Source organism: Pan troglodytes, chromosome 22, assembly GCF_028858775.2.
Source record: "Pan troglodytes isolate AG18354 chromosome 22, NHGRI_mPanTro3-v2.0_pri, whole genome shotgun sequence".
Taxonomy (NCBI): Eukaryota; Metazoa; Chordata; class Mammalia; order Primates; family Hominidae; genus Pan; species Pan troglodytes.
In genome coordinates this window covers 21827208-21849034 of record NC_072420.2, presented here as the reverse complement: position 1 = coordinate 21849034, position 21827 = coordinate 21827208, and the positions used below count along the sequence as shown (strand labels likewise).

Sequence of the window (21827 nt, the reverse complement as noted above, 5' to 3'; positions counted from 1 at the left end):
GGTCAAATGTGTCATTTAAAAATCTAAAAAAAAAAAAAGGGACCCTGCGAGTTTTCACTGAACTAATATCCTTGAAGAATTATGTTAAAATATCTCTTCTGATGGGACATATTGACTACATGTATCTGTCAGTAGCCAAAATTTGTATCTGTATTAAAAAGAAAAGGCAAAAAATTAATATCCATATAAAAGAATGAGCTAAATATTAAAAGGTGTTGAACAAAAAAAAATCAAGTAAACATCGAAAGTAGAGATCTTAATCTTAATTTTTTTATTTTTAGGGTGTAAGCTGAATCCACATAAAATGTGAAATATGTGCAAGAGATTCAATGTGCACACAGCTGTATGATTTGGTCAGTCTAGTTTATCATAGCCAGTTTCTATGCTTTTTTGGACAGCAAAACATGTAAATAACCCAAAACTGCAGCTGATGAAGTAGTATGAGACTTTGTAAGTGGACCAAACTTTGTAATCCTATGTTATTCTTCTCCTAAGTAGGGCTGCTAACTTTTTTCAACATTCATAAGTTACCCATGAGGATTAGGTAAAGATTTCCTCCATTCACACCATCATGGAGATGGCTGGGATTGAGGAAGAAGCCAATGTGCCAGAGATGTTCATGATCCGAGATGGCTATACTGGAGTGTATGAAGTTTTCAGTGTGTATGCATTAGAATTAGGACATTCAGAATATCTAGAGAGAACCATCCTTCAGAAAGGTTACTCTTCCTGAGACAAGTCTGACTGTCAGTTTATGTTCTAAGCATGTCTGTGTGGCTAGTACATTCAGAATGGACAGTCTCTGAGCTGTTAGTCTTTCCAGAGAGGGCTCTCTATTCAGATGGCAGTGGAATATTCAAAACATACATGTTATTCAGAGGGTGAGAAATATCTTTATGCTTTTCCCGTGCTTTCTTCTTGGCCTGGAAACAAATCTCCTGTTTACGCTTCGATTTGATCAGACTTTGAATGTGTGTGAACATGATTGATGAGAGGCTTAAAAAAGCCTCCCAAAACTCAGGAGAGGGGGAATCTGTTCTTAGCCCACTTCTGACAAATATCAATATCTGCTTCCTCCCCATTTGGGATGCTCCTCAGACAGGGGTTAAGTGTAGTGGTAAGAAACAGGGTGTGATTGGGTGAGGGGGAAATTGTGCTTAGGTTCTAGATGACGTGGATTCTATTTCCCTCAAGTGTTTCATGCGCAAATCTTTGTTTGTATCTGAAAGGTCCCCAGGCCCTAGTCTTCTCTCCCAGATCTTTGCAAGTAAAGGCTAATAAGGGGCAAAAAGCACATTGATTTTGGCTATACTGGTTGTGTTCCCTGTCTTACTTTAGTGTCTATGTGAACTTAAACAATTTAATTACCCAAACTAACCATATTTCCTAATCAGGAAAAAGGGGTTAATAAGAGAATGTATCTATATCATAATTTCCTATGAAAATTAAATAAGAAAAATCCATTTAACTAAAGTGTCACACAAATCTTTGCAAGCTATGCGTCCAACAAAATACTAATATCAAGAATCCACAAGGAACTGAAACAACTCTACAAATAAAAAACAACCCCCATTAGAAAGAGGGTAAAAGACATGAACAGACATTTCTCAAAAAAAAAAAACATAAAAGTGTTTAACAAACATATGAAAAAAAAATCAACATCACTAATCATCACAAAATGTAAATAAAACCACAGTGAAATGCCATCTCACACCAGTCAGAATGGCTATCATTAAAAAGTCAAAAAACAACAGGCGTTGGAGAAGATGTAGAGAAAAGAGAAAACATACACACCCTTGGTGGGAATGTAAATTAGTATAGACTCAATGAAAAACAATATGGAAATTTCCCCAAGAACTAAAAATAGAATTACTATTCAATCCAGTAATTCTATTACTAGGCATCTAACCCCATGCACCACCAAAAAGGAAACCATTATACCAAAAAGACACCTGCACTCATATGTTTATTGCAGCACAATTCATGATAGCAAAGTCATGGAATCAACCTAAGTGTCTATCAACAGGCGGCTGGATAAAGAAAATGTGGTATACATACATCATGGAACACTATACAGTCAAAAAACAAAGACTGAAATTGTGTCTTGTGCAGCCACATAGTTGGAGTGGGAAGTCATTATTCTAAGTGAAATGACTCAGAACAGAAAATCAAATAGTGCACGTTCTCACTTGTAAGTGGGTGCTAAATAATGGGTACACATGGACATACAGAGGGGAATAATAGACCCTGGGGACTCTTAAAAACGGAGGATGAAAGGGAGATGAGGGTTGAAAAACTACCTGTTGGGTATAATGTTCTTTATTAGGATCAGGGATACACTAGAAGTGCAAACCTCACCATTATACAATATGTCCATGTAACAAACCTGCACAGGCACACTCTAAATCCATAAAATTAAAAAAGCATAAATTATGGCAATCCATAATATAAAAAATAAATCAAATAATGAAATATTAGTTATGTTCTTAATAACAACATATTCTTATACATATTTTTAAAAAGTTAACCAGGTTTGACTTCCAAGTGATTCTTAGATATTTATCTATTTATTGGCTGACATGTTATTTTAATTTTAAAAATTCTAAATCAGTGAAATGATATCCACCTAGAACTTAGAAAATTGGAGCTACTGTTAGCTATAGATAAATTTATTGTGCATATACTATGTGTCAGCCACTGTGCTAATGTGTCAGGAAAATACAAGTTAGCCAAAGTGTTTGACGGTTTTAGATGCCATAAAAAATATTGTTGAAGGCCGGGCGCAGTGGCTCACGCCTGTAATCCCACCACTGTGGGAGGCCAAGGCGGGCAGATCACAAGGTCAGGAGATCGAAACCATCCTGGCTAACACGGTGAAACCCCGTCTCTACTAAAAAAATAGGAAAAATTAGCCCGGCGTGGTGGCGGGCGCCTGTAGTCCCAGCTACTCGGGAAGCTGAGGCAGGAGAATGGCGTGAACCCGGGAGGCGCAGCTTGCAGTGAGCCGAGATCGCGCCACTGCACTCCAGCCTGGGCAACAGAGGGAGACTCCGTCTCAAAAAAAAAAAAAAAAAAAAAACTGTTTAAAAGGTCAGATTGACAACAATCAAATAATCGATTAAGTAAAAACTTTACTTGCTTTAGTGCTAGGAAGCAAAAGTGTATAGCATCATAAGGATGTATACCATGGAAATCTGTCCTGAACTAGAATATTAGGAAGACTTACCCAAGAAAGCATCCTTTGGGCAATATAGCACAACTACTGCAAATTTGGAATCAGAGACCAGAATGCCTGTGTTCAAGAATCGTAGATCTGCCACATACGAGTCTAGTGACCTTGGTAGATTTTTCATTTTACTAATACTCAGGTACCTCATTCATCAAATGGGGAGAATAACAGTACCTGCCCATAGAGTTATTGGGAAAATCGAATGAGTTAGTATTTGTAAAGTATTTAGCATTGGCATGTATTATAATAGTATATACTCTATAAATGTATTATTACTATTAATAACCTCACTTTGCTAATTATTACTTTATGTGATTTGAATGTCAGTAGAAGTTAACCAATGAAATGTAGGACTTGTGGTGGGAGAAGAGCATGTGCAGGAAAGGCGCAGGGTCCTGAGTTCTGGAAAGCAAGGGCAGTGTAGTAAGAAATTAGATTAAAAGAGAACATACAGGGAATCACAGGTCAATATTAAGGATTCCAAACCTAAATACTCTTTGGAGAAGATATTGGAGAGGGGAGAGATTTGAGGAGGGGAGTATGGTGAGGAGGCTGTTGAAGTGGCCTAGATGGGAAATGATATTTTACAGTATAAATATATTGGTAGAAACAGACACACAACTAATCTACTTGCCTTAGCCTCACCCAAAATTAGGTGTGTGGAATGGACTATGCGTTGAAGTGTGACATTTGCAGGCCTAGATCACAAAAGCTTCCCTCACCCAATCCTTATTTTCATGTCTAATTAACTGATCAGGTGAAAAGTAATTTAAAAAGCCCAAGGAGAAAAAAACAAAACAAAACAACAACAACAACAACAAAAACACAAGATGGAAGAATCCTGGATTCCTGAATGACCATTTGGAACAAACTCTCATTGCATCTCCCTTTTGATGCTTAGGAGTACATGAGGAAGAAAAAATAAAAATAAAAAAGAAGTAAGAAAGCATGTCATCCCCACATACTCTGAGTCTCGAAGTAGGAAGATCCCACTCTGAGACTGTCCCATTCCCATAGCACCTGTCAACCTCTTACGGTGTTTTAACCTTTGAAACAATTAGCGTACTTGTTCCTTTACATTTGTCTGTTGTGTTTTTAAAATTTCCTCTTCTTCAAAGCAGTTTTCCCACCATTTTCTATTCTGTGTAACATGTTATTTGTAAATAAATCTTAACTGCTTCCCTAGCTAGAGTTGGATTATAAGACATGTTAACCAAAGCTTTGAAGTAATAGAGACATGGGTTCCGTGAGGGTGTCATCTATGACCAGGAACAGGCTCTCATCAGACACTGAAGCTACTGGGCCCCTGACTGTGGACTTCTCAGCCTTAGGAAATGTGAGTAATAGATTTTTGCTGTCTATAAGCCACTGAGTTTGTGGCATTTTGTTATAGCAGCCCAGATGGACTAAGACACAGTTTTCATCATACCCTCTGCTTCTGTTTATGTTCTTTCTACCTTCTTTTAACTTTCGTAGGAAAGTGAGAAGAAAGGAAAATTGTATAGACCGAAAAACCACAGGAGCAATAACAATAAAATGCAGGCTTGTCCAATGCTATAATGACAGGGGAAGCACATTGAGTCTGGTTCAACATAGTCTTAACGAAGTACCCACTCTATGTGAGTAGGAATACACAGCTCTGGGAAACTCGACTCACAGCTCTCCAGTGAAGTATTATTTTAGGCTATTTATTGTTCGTTTCTCATAGCTAACTGTAAAATTCTTTCTATGGCAAAAATAGCAAATCCTGTTTGTGTAATTATCTTGTTCCAAGAAATTGAAAGTATCTTTATGATATTCTAGCCTCTCATAAGCTTAAAATTTCTGTTGTTTGGATTTTTATTTATTTTCCATATGTGCACATGTGATGATGGTAGAGTTTGGAGTAGGGACCCAGTAGACTGAAAAGTTGGAACAGTAACAAAATGTTTACCCTTAGCACTTAGTTATTATAACAAAAACACTCTTTATTCATATCATGAACAATTATAATCAGTATGTCACATTGCTGATCAATATTCTTAATGAATTGGCAACTGACAAGTCCAAGTTTGTGGAAGTTGTGTTTATTTCCCGTCTTCCTCAGTGTATATATGATGCCGGCAGTTGGGTAACACAGTGAGAAGTAGACCAGGCCAACCTTAGCCATATCTACCATTTTCTGGATCATTGTTCCTCTCTGGTTGTCCTTCTCACACAGCCCATTGCTGTTTTCTAGCTCTGCCTTTTCACCCTAGAGACTTTCAATTTCCTACCACTTACCCAAATACTCCAATCTAGTACTGGCTTTTCTAGGAATGAAACAAGAATTACATGGTCATAAAATACTTGTACAAGCAAATGATGTTGTGAAACAAAAAAGGCTGAGAATTTCATGCTTTTTCCATGAAATCCAGGGTTTTTTTTTTTTTTACAACGTATCAGAAAATGACAAAAGTATATTTATGTCAATATATTTACAAATAATTCGATTTGCTGTGTCAGCACAGAAGTATGAGATGTTTTTGCCTGATTTAAATTGCAAGTACATTTCAGGATACAAATCACATAACACCTCAAGTTATTAATTTTTTTTTCATAAAATGAGATCATTGGACCTGAAAACTTCCTATTCATTTACCTTTAGTATGAGGTAAATCTAAACAGCTAACACATATTTACTTTATCTTATTTATTTGCAATAGATTGTGTCCATTTTAATCAACAGAAAATTGGAAAATATTATTTTAGAACTCAGACATGTAAGTTGAAGATATAACATTTCTGCCTGCATAATAAGTAAAATAATGATGTATTTTAGCTTACCTTAAATATATATGTCTTACAATTTTTCATAGTTTAATAATTATATGGTCTGAAATTGCAATGCAACCTTAATGTTACATTATTACAGCAATTTAATATGACTTTTGTATTCAAATAGAAGGATAATTAAAGGAGAGAAGAAACTTTCTGAATATTTTATCACATATGCTGGATTTATCTTTTTGTTTTTATTCAGGTTAGTACTATCAAATCAAATCTCGAGGAATTTAAAATTGACACTGTAGTTTCCTCCTCCATTTAACTATGTTCAATATATGTGTAGTTAAACTAAAAAAAAAAAATGGCTAAGCTAAAGTTTTACAGAGATTTTCAAAGGACAAATAACCAAGGTTAAAAAAGGGAGAAATAGGAAAATGAATTTCTTGACTGGAGAGCTTGTTAAATATGTAAGTTCCTAAAGGAGTTTGTAGAACTAGAGGATTTTAGAAAAATAAAATATTCTCCTAGCTACACTACAGGTGATGGTTTGGGTGAGATTATGACTAAAGGCAAAATAATAGATCTGATGAATATAAATGACATTTTCTAACTCTGTGGGTTTAAGATTTATTTTGTAGGCTATGATAAAATCAGATTTAAAAGTTATACCTCATTATAAAATCCAGCTAGAGGAGGAATTTGATTTTGAGATATTTCTGAGCAAGAAAAATGAAAGGAAATTATTGTCTACTTCACGTTAACGCAGTCAGTCTCTACCATATACAAAACAAGAGTTTTAAATTCCAATAACACTTGTGAAATATTGTGGGGAAAAAATATCGTGGCTACATACAAGTGTATGCAGCCAAGAGGGGGGAAAAAAAGAAAGTGGTAACAGAATTTCTCTTATGCAGAAAGACTGTCTGGGTTTAGCAAAATATTTTCGTGGTCCACTTTGGTTTTAGAAAGCTAACAGACAGAATAATCCCTGTGGTCCAAGAATGAGGCAAGTACACAGATCACCAGGAAGACATTTGGATGAACTGCAAATCAGTCAGGGAACGGGTGGGAGAGTCTAAGTGGAAGAAAGGGGACCCAGAACCTGCATAGACCCAGGATCAGCGTATGTGTCCTGCTTGCCTTGTCCTCAGCATTCCCCTGCCCTTCCTTGAAATGTTCCAAGGCCTTTTCCAACGTCTGGGTCCTGCCATTACCTGCAGTTTTTTCATGCAGCCCTGTGGCGACTGAGAAGGATCTGCATGGGTCCAAGTTCCTTTTCTCCCCTTTACAGCCTCTCTGGCATGCTCATAACCCCCTCAGTAGAGTCAGCCAGATGCCCAGAAGAGCTCCAGGCTCATCCCTATGGGGAGACATGAAGTCCTTTGGACAGCTGGGTTCCAGGGGGTGGCACAGGGAACCAATAAGTCCACTAGTCAAAACTATATTATTCCACAGGATCGCAAGTGATGGGGATACTCCAAAATGGTGCTGACTGCTCATTTAGGTGACTCACAGTGCAGGGCTCTGGATTATTGACATTTCATCTCTTGATCTATGGATTGAGTGATGAGTTAGGGAGTGAAGGTGTGTGTTCACCATGATTGTATCTCTGGTCTCTGACACTGGAGGGCACAGGAGTAGCAGTAAGCATCCCTTACCCTGTGGGCCACCACTGCTGGCACCTGGGCAGTGACCTCACTACTGCTTCAGGCTCCTGATGACATATCTACCAGTTCTCCAAGGGTGGCTGCACCTATGTCCTCTGAGTTTTTGAGATCATTGCTGTAACACAAAAAAGCCCCAACATGTGACAGATATAGATAAGCATCATACATTCTTTCTTTAGCCTCTCCGCTGGTAGTGGTAGACAGATATGTGGCCAACATTGAGAAAGATCAAATTCTAGAAATAGAATGATTGTGACCTAAAGAGTTCAAGAGAAAATACAGATGACAAATGTGTCATTGAGATTTACTGCTATAAAATACAGAGCGTTATATTTAACATGATCTAAAACTGTACTATCATTCACATTTTTCTGCATAATCTTGGTGAGACTTTTATTTGTGGCCATCATAAACAAAGCACAATAGCAACCTCTGAAGGAGTCACTAGAGGCCAGTGTTCGTGGGTGGCACAATGCTTGATGCAGCACCATGCAAAATGATGAAGTCAAACATTTAAAAATATGCTTTTAGGGAACTGTAGAGGCAATAAGATCACTACTGTTTTAATACAAATCACTTCTACAGAGTGGTCACATATTATCACTACCTTTTTCTCATTGTGGTGGATATAAAGTCAAGCAGTGTGGTAAGCAGAATTCTAAAATGAACCCCAATGACTCTTGCCCTTAAAATATCCCCTCCTCTTTGAGTGTGAGTGGAGCCTGTGAACACAGGAGATATTATTATTCCTACAATTATGTTACATTACATAGCAAAAGGGAGATTGTTATTGGTGGGCCTGACATAAACTGGTGAGCCCTTTATGTTGAGTGTTTTCTCTGGCTGGGTGCAGAAGAGGAAGTAAGGGAGATTTCCTGGTTGCCTTGGAAAAAAGCAGATATCCATGCTGTGACCTGTCTATGGAAGTCACATGGTACTGAACTCCAAGTGGCTTCTAGTGGCATAGGGCCATCTATACCTAACATTTGTCAGTAAAACAGGGAGCTCAGTCCTGTAACTGCAAGAACATAAATTCTGCGATTATCCTGTGAGTTGGAAGAGGACCCTTAGCCCCAGATGAGAGCCATAGTCTCAGCCAACACCTTACTTTCAGCCTAGCCACAGCTTCAGCAGAGAACGAAGTCATAATGTGTCTGCAATTCTGACCTTTGGAAACAGAGATATAAACTTATGTTGTTTTAAGCTGATAAGTTTGCAACAGTTTGTTACACAGCAATAGAAAATAATATAGCCAGGAACAGCATAATTGATGAACTATGTGATGAAATGATTTATGGACCTGCATAAGAAGAGATAGTGCCTGGACATTACGACAAATCTTCAAGTGCATTGTTGGTACAATAAACAAATACCTATGGACCTCTTCTCTATCAGGATACACAGTCATCCATAAATCACCACACCTCATGTGGACCATGATATTTTAAGACTTATTTTTTTAAAATCAGATTGTTCATACGGACAAGGTCTCTGCCAAAAATATTTGCTCAGAACTATGTACACCACAGAGGCAAACTATACCCTGTCCTTGTATTAATATTTCTTGTTCTGAGAATAAACCATATCATTAAGACATGATTTGAGTTTTCTGTTATTTGTAGCCCAAAGCATACTAAATAGGATACTTTTTATTGAAATATATTTAAAAGTTTTAATTTAGTAATTAAATAACAAATTGATATTATTTAAGTTAGAGCATCCTATATTGTTCAACTCTCAATTTTGCCAATATGAATATTCAATCTGTGATCAGCTGTACATTTTTCTGATTTTTCTTTTCATCAAGATTTTATGATTTTACTATTTATGGTTTCATGGTATTAACATAGCCCCAAACATATAGAGTCATGAACAAATGTAATGACTGAATTGTTTGTGATGTCAAGTAGGCATTTGCAGGAGTTGATGATATGTTTATGTATCATTTGAGATACTTTTAAAGAATTCCTCTTATATGGCCAAGGCATTGCATCTTTATTTCTTAAATTTACCAAATAGTTTCTTTGAATCAAGACCATGTAATTCAGACAATCTATTTCTGTTATTTTCTAAGGACAGTGGGGCCTGGTTAATTTAGGCCATCATTATCAAAGATGGATACGTGAAAGAAAATGTCAAATTCTTGAAAACCAATTTTGATTCAGTTAGATTTCTAAAATAGTAAAAATTTAACAAAGGCTTTAGTTGTAATTTAACTATGATATTTCTATCTTTTTAAATATTCACAAGTTATTCTTAATAGCTTATTGTATCGGCTATTTTAACACTTCATATATATCATTCTTTGTTTCACGAATAAATGAAAAACACACTGAAGCCCTTCAAATATTAAAATGTTCAACAGGCTGTAAAATATGATTTTTAAGTACTTACTCTTCACAAATTAGAATTTTAATATGATATCCTTATACACATAAAATTTTAAACAATAAAATTCACATAGTAAAGAAATTCCAAATTCTGGTTTCAAAATACTCTCACCACAGCATATCTCTTTCAGAGATATTTCTTGTTCACATATTGTTATAGTATTATTTATATACTGAATAAGACATGTTCAAATAAATTTGCTGCTTGCTGTACTTCTGACATCCTTTTGCCATCATAGGAAAAGTCTGCAAATATAAAAAACATTTTCTTTTTTTCAAAACAAAACATGTTACTGATATTCACATTTGACACATCTTGTAGATGCTCCATTGCAAACAGTCTCAGATTCCAGATCAAAACTGTCCATTTTTTCCCAATTAAGTGACCATCAATATTTTTACCAATCTCTATTCCAATTGATGAATATTTGTTCATCAGCATCTTATTAGCTTATTTGTTAATTAACATGACAAGACATTCATCATCTCATCTATGAAATGCCTGGAGAATGTTTATGCATTTTTTATTATTAAAGAACTTATAGTTAATTCTAAAATATAACTGTGCTGTATCATAAATTCCCATCTATATTTTATTTTTTAATTTCTAAAAATTTGATTTAAATTCCATATTAATGAACTATCACCAGTGACCCTGCTAGAGCTTTTCCCCATTCTTATTATAAACAATATAATTTACTGGAAGATATGAAATCAGGCTTCCATCATTAGTGTTATCTGTTCAATACTGTGCTAAGCAAAGGAATCTAATAAAACGACCTTAACCCTTCTGAAGTCATAATCTGCTAAGGAACACAACACTTTTAGGTGCAGAGAAAAATAACAATGACACAAGTCGGCACTATTAAAATATTAGAAAATATTCGTTTAATGAGCACTATTAGTGAAGCAGTTCCCAATCCTTTTAGCACCATTGACTGGTTTCATGGAATACAATTTTTCCATGGATGGTGTGTGTGGCAGGAGGAACAGGTGAGGACGGTTTCAGGTTGAAACTGTTCCACCTCAGATCATCAGACATTAGATTCTCATAAGGAGTGTGCAACCTAGATCCCTCACATGTGCAATTCACAATAGGGTTCATGCTCCTACGAGAATCTAATGTTGCTGCTGATCTGACAGGCGGCAGAGCGCAGGTGGTTATGCTCACTTGTTAGCCCAGTTCCTAACAGGCTGCGGACCGGTACCAGCTGGCAGCCCAGGGGTTGGCCACCCCTGCATTAGCATATTAGAAACTAAGTGGTATGTGTTGATAAATGAATGAGTGCACAGATATAATCAGAAATAACTATCTGACAAATAGGGTTTGGAAGTAGCCTTTAAATATGAAGAGTGGAGAAATGCAGAGGAATAGAAGGGCCATTTCACAAGGTCAGGGTGGCATATTGAGGAACTAGACCTGTAAATGCAGATAGTAGACTGTGGACAGTGAGTGGGCCACTGAAAAGTGTATATCTGTTGCTAGTAATAAGACAAATTCAAGCAGGGTCACAAGTTGTAACTTGTAGGTTTTCTAATGATATGCTGGCTTAGAGATTAGCCGTTCCAAAACCTTGAAATGCTTACACTTTGCACCCACAGAGGTGCCTCATGATATATAGTAGCAACAAAATAATGTTCAGGGAGGTTTTATTGCAGAAGCAAATTAATGCTAATGAAACAAACGTCATAAGTATCAGACTGAACTATTTAAAAAGCTTAACTGAGCTCATGACTCAACCTTCAACATTATCAAAATGTTTTATCACAGAATAGCAAATATGTGTTTCATTTGTTTTACAAGTGGAGAGTTGCTTTATGCTGGCTTGTTCACTCTGACAATACAGAAGATAATTCAATATGTAACCAATATGCCAACTTGCTGTATGTTCCCAAGTTCTCCAGGTTGCTTGCTTGTGTCACCTTTTCCTTTATTATTTAAGTAAAATTTGCTTAAATCAACTCTCCATAAATGGTGGGGGTGGAGGGAATACTTTGTTTCCCATTCTCCTAGAAGTCCCTGGTTATATGGATGAAGGATCATCTGCATATATTTCTCCTGACCTCAACCTCTAAATTCATACCTGCGCTTCTTTATCTGTCTTCTGGATTTTTTTTTCTTCTGCACCTACACTCCGTTTTCTAAATGGTATCATTCCCCAGAAGTCAACTTCTCCATAGTGTCACTTCCCACAAGCCAACTCTGCTCAGGGATCTGGACCCAAGGCTGTGTGTTTACCAGACTTTACTCAACTTTTAGGCAACAGAGGAATTTTACAAAGGAGTTTGGAAAAGTGGCAGTCTCATATTAAACTGTAAAGAATGTGTTCTTAAAATTTCCTCAAACTTTTCTGCCTCTAGGAAATTTTCCCTGATCAACTCTTCAAGTTCCAACCTCCCATCCACATCACTATTGCTATTAATCATACTAATCAGTGCACCAGGCTAGTAGAACGAGTAATAATAGCCAATAATTACTAAGCACTCTATGTGAATTATTAGTTTTTGCACTATTCCAATGACGTAAGTACTATTATGTCTCCATTTTGAAGACAGGAAAAATGAAATACAAAGCAGTTAATTTGTCTAGAATCTCACAGCAGTGGAGTATGAAGTGGAAATTAGAAAGCAGATTCCAGATAATATGATTTTATTGATCATGCAGTGCCATTTTCATATTTCTGGGCAGGACTGACCCAAATGTATGTGGACTATAAGCAAATTTTATATATATACGTAATCTGATTTTTTAAAGATGTATTAAAATTTGCATGAACCCATGTGAAATAAAGTGATTTACATTACATTAAACATTATTTATTTATTTATCTATCTATTTATTTTGAGATAGGGTCTCACTCTGTCGCTCAGTCTAGAGTGTGGTGGCATGATCTCGGCTCAACCTCTGCCTCCCAGGTTCAATCGATTCTCTCACCTCAGCATCCTGAGTAGCTGGGACTACAGGCATGCGCCACCATGCCCAGGTACGTTTTTGTATTTTTTGGTAGAGATGGGGTTTCACCACGTTGGCCAGGCTGATCTCGAACTCCTGACCTCAAATGATCTGCTGGCCTCAGCCTCCCAAAGTGCTGAGATTACAGTCATGAGCCACTGTGCCTGGCCTTAAAGAGGATTTAAATTAATGGGTAGGAAAGGGGTATTCATGCATTTGATAATTGTCCCATCAATGAACAGAAAGATTCTTTGTAGCATTCTAACTCATCTTTTCTTATTCAGGCCAACGGATCATCATTTCATATTATATATTGTCAAATGTCCCATTTCTTGCTAATTTCATAAGTCTCACCTTGAAAAATTGGTATTAATATTGTGACTGCACATAATAACATGGCTTTTCTCAGCCTGTTTGAATGGAAACAATACAGAACTTTTGGTCTCTGCACCTTCCTTAAATCATTTATTGAATGCCGCCTTCATCATTCCTCATCAAGCAGTGATCACTCATTGTGCCTCAATCTATGAAAATTAAAATAACTTTCTAACTCAGTACAATGCAGATATGCAGCAGACTCTTAGTTATGCTCCCAGCTAACAGTATTTAACCCTACAATCCTTCGCTACAGCCAATAACTAGCCCCAGGTCCAGAGGAGAATCATGATGGGTGGTTCCGTTCCAGTCATTAGGGATTAGACAGTTCATGCCATTCTACATACTAGAATGTGAGTATGTGTTGTGTGGAGCCGCTGCAGCCCTCTTACATCCATGAGGCACACTGGAAAAACACTAGGAATGACCGAGCAGAAAGGTGAAATGGAGTCAGGTAATTAATGATATCACTGGGCCCATGAATTAACCAATAGAAAAGTCATCCTTCCCTGGATCATTCTTCTTGTTACCTTCTTTTATTTTTTTTCTTTTTGTAAAGGTGGGGATCTCACTTTCTTGCCCAGGCTGGTATCCAGTTCCTGGCTTCAAGCCATCCTCCCGCCTCAGCCTCCAAAAATATATTCGTGTTACTTGAATAAATAAATCTCCTTACTGTTTTATACAACTGTTATTTCTTCCATAACTTCATACCCAAAATCATCTTCATTGTTAAAAGACACCAATAAGAAGACTTACTCCCATTACTGAAATTTTAGATGAATGGCATCTTAATAATTAATTAATTAATGGACCAAATTATAGACAGAGTAAAACAGGGTGATTGATTTAAGACTTTTATAATTTATGTAATCATATAAACTTATTTATGAAATTATATGTATCATTTATTCACACAAAATCCATTAAACATAGCACATGTACTATGTTATACATTATTTGTAACTACCATAAATAATAAAGGGTTAAAAAAGAAATTGTCTCTACTCAAAACCATGATAAAGTGAGGTTGTAAAATTATAGCAAAGAAGTACTTGAGCTGTGGGTAACCTTGGTCTCAAGACTGATAATGCAAGAAACTTGTACATTTATTCTTAGCAAATGTATTCCTTTCAATCTGTCTACATGTAGTTGTTTGATTGAACTGAATATTCAGTCAATTTATTTTTTAGATAGCATATATTTACTTACTTGACACATGGGAAATCTATAAGGAGCTTTTGAAGAATAACAAAGAATAAACCTTCTAAAGTAAAAAATTAAAATTACCAGAGACTATCCTGATAAATATAGGAATAAAGGAAAATGAAAGCAAAATAAGATTGAACCTACACAGTAGTTCAAGAAATTCTCAATTACATCTAAAATTCAGTACTGGTCATATTATTACCTATGATTCCAGAGATCTGAGTTAGAGTCTTGTAAAGATTGTGTGACTGGCCTTGATCAAATGATCACTTCTCAAGCTAGTCTCAATTTTATTCTTCAATCAGATTAAACAATTAGAATGCTGAGAAGTGATTGGCCATTTGGAAAATTGTCTTTCACTGAGGAAAAGTGATATAAAATAGTAAAGAGCACTCACTTTAGTGTTTTGAAGGAACACCCTTGGGGACAAATATCTCTACATCATTAGGTGCTCCCTGGAGATATTTCCCCCAGGTATTAGTCTTAGGAAAACAAGCAAGCAAGCAGACAAGCAATCAAATGACAAACTTGGTTTCCCCTGAGCCAGTGGTTTCTCTTCAGTTTAGATAAATTAAAATCTCAAAATCAAGCATGCCAAGAAAATAAAGGGCTGCATTGCAGCCCCTACCTCTTTATCTTTGAACAATGACAATAAAATGCTACTGGCTATAATTTTACCTCTTCTTTCATATGCCTTTTTTTTTTCTATACCCCAATACCCTCATGTAAAGAATCTAAACTCATGTGCTATATCTATTTTTGCTAGTACTTGTGAGTTCAGGGAACATAGGTGCCTGAGTTTCCTCAATTATAAATTGAGAAAATGTGCATAGATGAGTTAAAAATCTTTGAATTTTTAAATTTCTATTTATCTATGTTTTTTCTTTCAGTTAATTTGATGCTAGTAAGTTGTGACATGTACTCATTGATATTGATATTTCAAAAAAATGCCACAGTATCTCTAGACTTAAAAATATCATCAGTTGAAGAATACTCTTTGAAATAAAAATATTAGTAGTACTTATCCGAACTTGCCTTTAATAAATGTGATTTAAAAATATTCAGTTAGAAATATCATCGGTATGCATATATTATATTAGTGTAGGTTTTTCCTTGCTATTTCACCATAATGTACTTATTTTTCTAAATATAGTGATGTTTTATAAAAGATAATAATTACAATGTGATATGTTCTGATTTTTCTAATGGGATACTTTTAAAGAATTATTTAGGCCCGGGCAATTTAATTTTCTTAATCATGTTCAGATATCAATGATGCATATAATACTTATCTGTCTCTTATAAAGTTAAAGGAAAATGTGTTCTAGAATATGTTCCATGTGGATAAAATATAATGACCCTGAAATAAAACACAGACAAACAAAGCCAAATGCAAGAGATTTTTTCATAAAAAATATACTTCAAAAGAGTATGTAACAGATTATCTTCTACATCGTTATTCTTTGATATCTCATGAAACTCAATTCGCATGTAAATATCAAGCTTCATACAATAGTGAAATACATTTGACTACTGTTTAAATGTAAAAATTTAAATAGAGTATTTCTAATCTATTCAGGCTTTAAATGATAGGACTGAGCAAAAGAATTAGAAAGAACTAGTGGTTTATGTAACACACATTCTAATGCTTTTGAAAGGATGCTTTTTTTCTCTTAGACCAAAGCAGGAGCAGTGATTAGTTTAGGTTCAGGGAAATCGGACCATCTGCAACATCCCTATTACACAGATATTCCCCCTTGTCTGTGGCTAAAACTCTCAGGCAAGCTTTGGCATGAGAATCTATTTCATTTTGCTATAACCATATTTTCTTTTTTTAATTTGCTAATTAGTCTACTACCTAAATTTCCACTTAATTATCATGAAAATAATGTGGAATAACTTGTAGAATATTTTGTATAGGCTTCTCATAGCCTTCTCAATTTCAACTATTTTAAGATTTTAATTATTCTGATTTTAAAATAATTTGCAGTTATTTGTGTGATTACTTGTGTAATTTTTAAAAGTTACTTACTCCAGAAAAATATAAGCACTGTTGTTATTTTGATGTTTTTCTAATATTAATATGCATATATCATAGGAATTATTTAAATGAATTTTAATTTCCCTTTTCAATCATCTCCCATTGAAAGCTGAATCATGAGGATACCATCTCCAAGCAGGTGGAGTATTTGATCCCTTCAGCAAGGCAGTGATTTTGAAATTCAGGTTTAGACAAAAAGATATTTCAAGCTCCTGAAGAACAAGTTTGAAGGATTCAGAGCAGAGAATTGCACCCTGGCATGATGCCTATGCCAGCTGGACTGTGTGATTTTTGTTCTTTAGTAGAAGGATAACATGACATAGCAGGAATAATACTGCCTTTTCTTTCTGGCATGGATCAAGAGAAAAGAAAATACAAGAAAACAGAGAGAAGGTAAGTGGCCAAAATTTTTATTTCTGCTCTTGGTTTGGTGTTTGATAATTCGAGCTGAGGAAGAAAGCAGAGTGGTTTTGACTATACAGTGCAGTCGAATACAGGGATGAGATAACTTTTCATGGTAGTCCTGCACAGAAGCCATGGTGTCAACAGCTTGCGGTTCAGAGCTGGTCGAAGGCTGTAGCAGAAATTCAGGAGTTTGTGAACAAGGGACAGTTAAGAGCTGCAGGGCCTGTTTCTATAAATGAAAATTTACCGGGATGCAGCCACATCCATCATTTTATGCAGCTGCCTTTGAGTTTCAAGGGCAGAGTTAATTTTTTTTGCAACAGAAGCCATTTGCCTGCAAGTCTAAAATTAATTACTCTCTAGACCTTTAAGAAAACGTTTCTAACCTCTATTCTAGAGCTTTGACAGGGCACAAGGTAAGGTCCAATATAGCAGTCCTGAGCAAGCCTAGAAAGAACAGGCCACACATTAAACCACCTCCAAAAACTGCCAGAAATGGGAGAGGTATTCTTGGAGCAGACTGTGCCTGAGAAGCAGTGAAGTATGACAGAGGTTTCCGCTGGCTTCCTGGGGCCAACTGTGCACATCTGTTCTCAACAATTGCATATTGGAAGTTTTAGAAGTGATCATAAGAGTATTTACACCATGGAAACTGGCAAATGCGACAAGTCAGATTTTTATTTGTTTGCCTGTTTTTCAGAGAGACAATTTTGAATCATTTAGTAGCACACAACTGCTCAGAAAATCAAAGAGGAGGTAGGGCTCACAGTGTTTACGGTTGTACAAGGCTCTCAATGATATCCCAAAACCCATCTTAGAGAAGTGCTAGAGGAAGGGCAGAAATTCAACTGAGTAAGCATTTTTATTTAAAAATAATAAGAATTACTTATGGCTTTATTACCCAAGCCTAGTTTTTAAAACAGATGTTTAAACATCATTGATTTAGTTAATTGTTCATTTATGTGTTTCTGTTACCCTGCAACTGGGCTCCTGAGCCAAACCAAATCAGTTAATGAACTTGTTTCTACACATAGGATTTTAGTAATAGAACATTACCAAATGCATAATGTTCATGTGTGAATATACATTAAATTTTATTAAATGGGAAATATACACAGATTTTATGCTCTTTTTAAAGCTTAAATACAACTAATGTCTTCTATCATATTAAATACTCTTAAAAGACGATTAATTTAACAATAAACCCATAAATTTTCTCTTCTTTCTTTTTATAGTTTTAGCAAGATTCTCCCTCCTACCTCCCTGTTCCCAACATTTAAGATATGTATACAAGAAGAAATTAGGGGAATTTACTACTGTCCATAAACTGGGGGGTTTCCAACTTTAATTCTTTTTTTTTTTTTGAGACGGAGTCTAGCTCTGTCGCCCAGGCTGGAGTGCTGTAGCGCGATCTCGGCTCACTGCAAGCTCCGCCTCCCGGGTTCACACCATTCTCCTGCCTCAGCCTCCCGAGTAGCTGGGACTACAGGTGGCCGCAACCACGCCCGGCTCCAACTTTAATTCTTAATGGATCAATTTTATAGTTTCTCTTTAATACATTGATGTAAATTCGCCTTTGCAGCACACAATACACACACTTCCAGGACTTTAAGGATCCCTTTGGGGAAAAAGTTCTGTATTCACAAGTTGACAAACTTAAAAAAGATAATAATACACATTTGAAAAGCAAAAATGTAGATTTTGAAAATATGGAGATTGAGTTCATAACGTAAAACACATATTTATAAAGTGTTTAGATATAAGGGAAATCACAGACAGCATGGCAATCATCTGAAAGGTAATTCAGATACAGAGTTGCAAAAAAAAAAAAAAGAAAAAATAAGTTCTTCAGAAGAACAAAGGGTAATATCGCAATCAAAAAGTAATACATTGAGGAATTTTTCTGGTAGCTGAATGTTATATTTTTAAACCTATGTTTAAAGTTCTGTTGATGAAGTGGCATATGAATTTCTCATCGTATTTTCACACTGGGGATGGATAGCATTAATTCAATTATTTTTAATTGAAGGGCATTGGAATTCATTAAAATATTAAAAAATGAAGGTTTCCAAAGTATTACAAAAAGTGAATATTCTATTACTAGGCTTGTGTTGGTGGAGATTATCAGCCACCTGGAGATAAGGCTCTTTTCCACCTAGGGATGATGAGAAAAGCTGTAATAACGCATTCTCCAAAAGGCTGCACACGTATTATTCTATAATTCCGTAATTCATTTTTCAAATACAAGTTGTATATACATGATATCTGGCTCCGTAAACAAATTTACCTCCCAATTATTTAATTTTAAAACCACAATTTTTGCATTTTTAAAAAAACTTCTAAATCCCCTCCTTACAATTTTGACTTAAATTTCCGTAGTTCCACAGTTTCACATGGCTGCGGAGACCTTATAATCATGACGGAAGATGAAAAGCACATCTCACATGGCAGCAGACAAGATGAGAGAGCTTCTGAGGGAATCTCCCCTTTTTAAAACCATCAAATCTTATGAGACATATTCACTATCACCAGAATAGCATGGGAAAGACCCGCCCCCATGATTCAATGACCTCCCACCAGGTTCTTCCCACAACACGTGGGAATTGTGGGAATTACAATTTATGATGAGATTTGGGTGAGGGCACAGCCAAACCATATCAGATAGATTATATATGGCTTATGTATTTTATACCGCTTTCTCCTACAAACCTAATACATCATGCTGCATATTTTTAAAATAAGACATGTAATATAAACATTAAGTATCATCTTGACAAATACCAATCAAAACCTTGCATTTTCCTACTGGGATCAAGGAGATAATCTTAAGGTAATTTAGAATCCCACATAGTTAACAAAAACAAAGGCATGCAAAGTTAGGCTTTGAGGTTTTGCTTAAAATCTTCTTACTAATGTTTCAAAAACTTAGAATTTTCTTCATATGGCTCTGTAATTTAACCCTCTATATAGTAAATGTTTTCTTGGAAGTCTCCCAAACAGAAGACTCTTAAACCTTGATATCAATGATCATCATTCTAATGTAACAAGCTTACAACTTTAAATTCTGTGACATTCTAAATTCTTCAAAAATAACACAAATCCTCTCTTTGTAAATGAGATCACCCAACAAGTTAATAGGGAATCAAACATTTTAGAATTCTCTGCATCCATTAAATGCCCCTTTGTTAAACTTCATCTGCATTTCAAACATAATATTTATTTTACTTCTTTGGAGCTGTTATACTCTGGGCATAAGACGGAGAGTAGTCCAGGAAAGGGGCAACGTCTATATTTTTGCCAAGACATTTTAATCATTACAGAGGAGTTTTTGTTTTTGTTTTGGTATCTATGGTTACTTCTCTGAATTTTTTTCTCTCTCTCTTTCATGTTTTCTCCTACAGTTTCTTATTAATATTTTCACTCTCCACATGTGAGGGGATCAATTCATGATGATGTGTCTTTTATAATCCCCATCTTCTGCAAAAGACAGTGTTCCCATCTGTTCATAAAATTTGTTCAGATTTTTGCTTAGATTAGGAGGGTGGGGATGGTTTCAGGATGAAACTCTTCCACCTTAGATCATCAGACATTATTAAAAGATTGGCATAAGGAGCACACAATCCAGATTCCTCACATGTACAGTTCACGATAGGGTTCGCACTCCTGTGAGAATCTAATGCTGCCACTGATCGGACAGGAGGCAGAGTTCAGGCAGTAATACTCGCAGCTCACCTCCTGCTGTGTGGTCCATGGCCTGGGGGTTTGGGACCCCTGTCTTAGGTGATTCAGGATATATAGTATTCCAGGAGCTGGAAAAGTGGAGATGACGGTTAATCTCTTGGGGTTATCAGTTCTACCACTTGACATAGATTAAGAGATTAAACATGTTTAACTTAAGCTGAACATGGTAAAGTTTTTTTCCTAAACTTTAGACAGCAGAGCATACACAGAAAGTCCATAAAACAGAGGGATCAAGTTAGAGCACATAAGAAAAAATTGCCTTGCTCTCTCTCCCATGTTCTCCTGCTCTCCTTCTCTATTCTAGACTATCACTCATTCTCTCTCATTGTCGGTCTATCTATCTTTTGGTCTATCTCCTAAAGAGAGGTTAGGGTAAAAGAGAGACTAGGCAGAGAAACAGACTGAATCTATGATCCCTACTTGAAAGTGACAAAATCTTTTCTGAATAGAAGACAATGCAGAAATAGAACTCTGTGGCTGGGTGTGGTGGCTCACAGCTGTAATCCCAGCACTTTGGGAGGCCTGGGCTTGTGAATCACGAAGTCAGGAGATAGAGACCATGCTGGCCAACATGGTGAAATCCCATCTGTACTAAAAATACAGAAATTAGCCGGGCATGGTGGCACGCACCTGTAGTCCCAGCTACTTAGGAAGCTGAGGCAGGAGAATCACTTGAACCTGGGAGGTGGGGTTGCAGTGAACAGAGATTGCGCCACTGCACTCCAGCCTGCGTGACAGAGTGAGACTCCATCTAAAAAATGAATGAATGAACGAAAGAAAGAGACAGAGAGAGAAAGAAAGAGAATTTTGCAATGAAATCTTTTGGCTGGTAAGAAGAGATAAGGATGAAGACTGAAAGGGAGATGTCTTCCAAGCAATCATACAATTTGAACACTTCCTTCTTCCTATAGCCTACCTCCTCTGTCCAGAGATTCACACTTTTGCTGATACTGCCAAGAATTTGCCAAACTCTTGCTAAAAACGACTACAGATCAGATGCTTTTGGAACATGGATTTTGTCATTTACTTAAGATATAGAAAGTGCTGATGGGATTAATCACCAGCTGGAAGCATA

General features: G+C 36.2%; 1 long non-coding RNA gene across 7 annotated transcripts in view; it reads left to right on the top strand.

Annotated features, from left to right (window-relative positions):
• Positions 1 to 16683: 16683 nt before the first annotated feature.
• The window catches only part of LOC104005663 (uncharacterized), a 57375-nt gene continuing 52231 nt past the window's right edge, over positions 16684 to 21827 (top strand). For 2 of the 7 annotated variants that reach the window (XR_008541425.1, XR_679100.4), the window contains exon 1: positions 16694 to 16999. This is a non-coding gene — a long non-coding RNA (uncharacterized LOC104005663). Of the gene's footprint in view, positions 17000 to 21827 lie in introns of all 7 variants that reach the window. The other 5 variants (XR_008541424.2, XR_010154580.1, XR_008541426.1 and 2 more) reach the window with 5 other exon arrangements.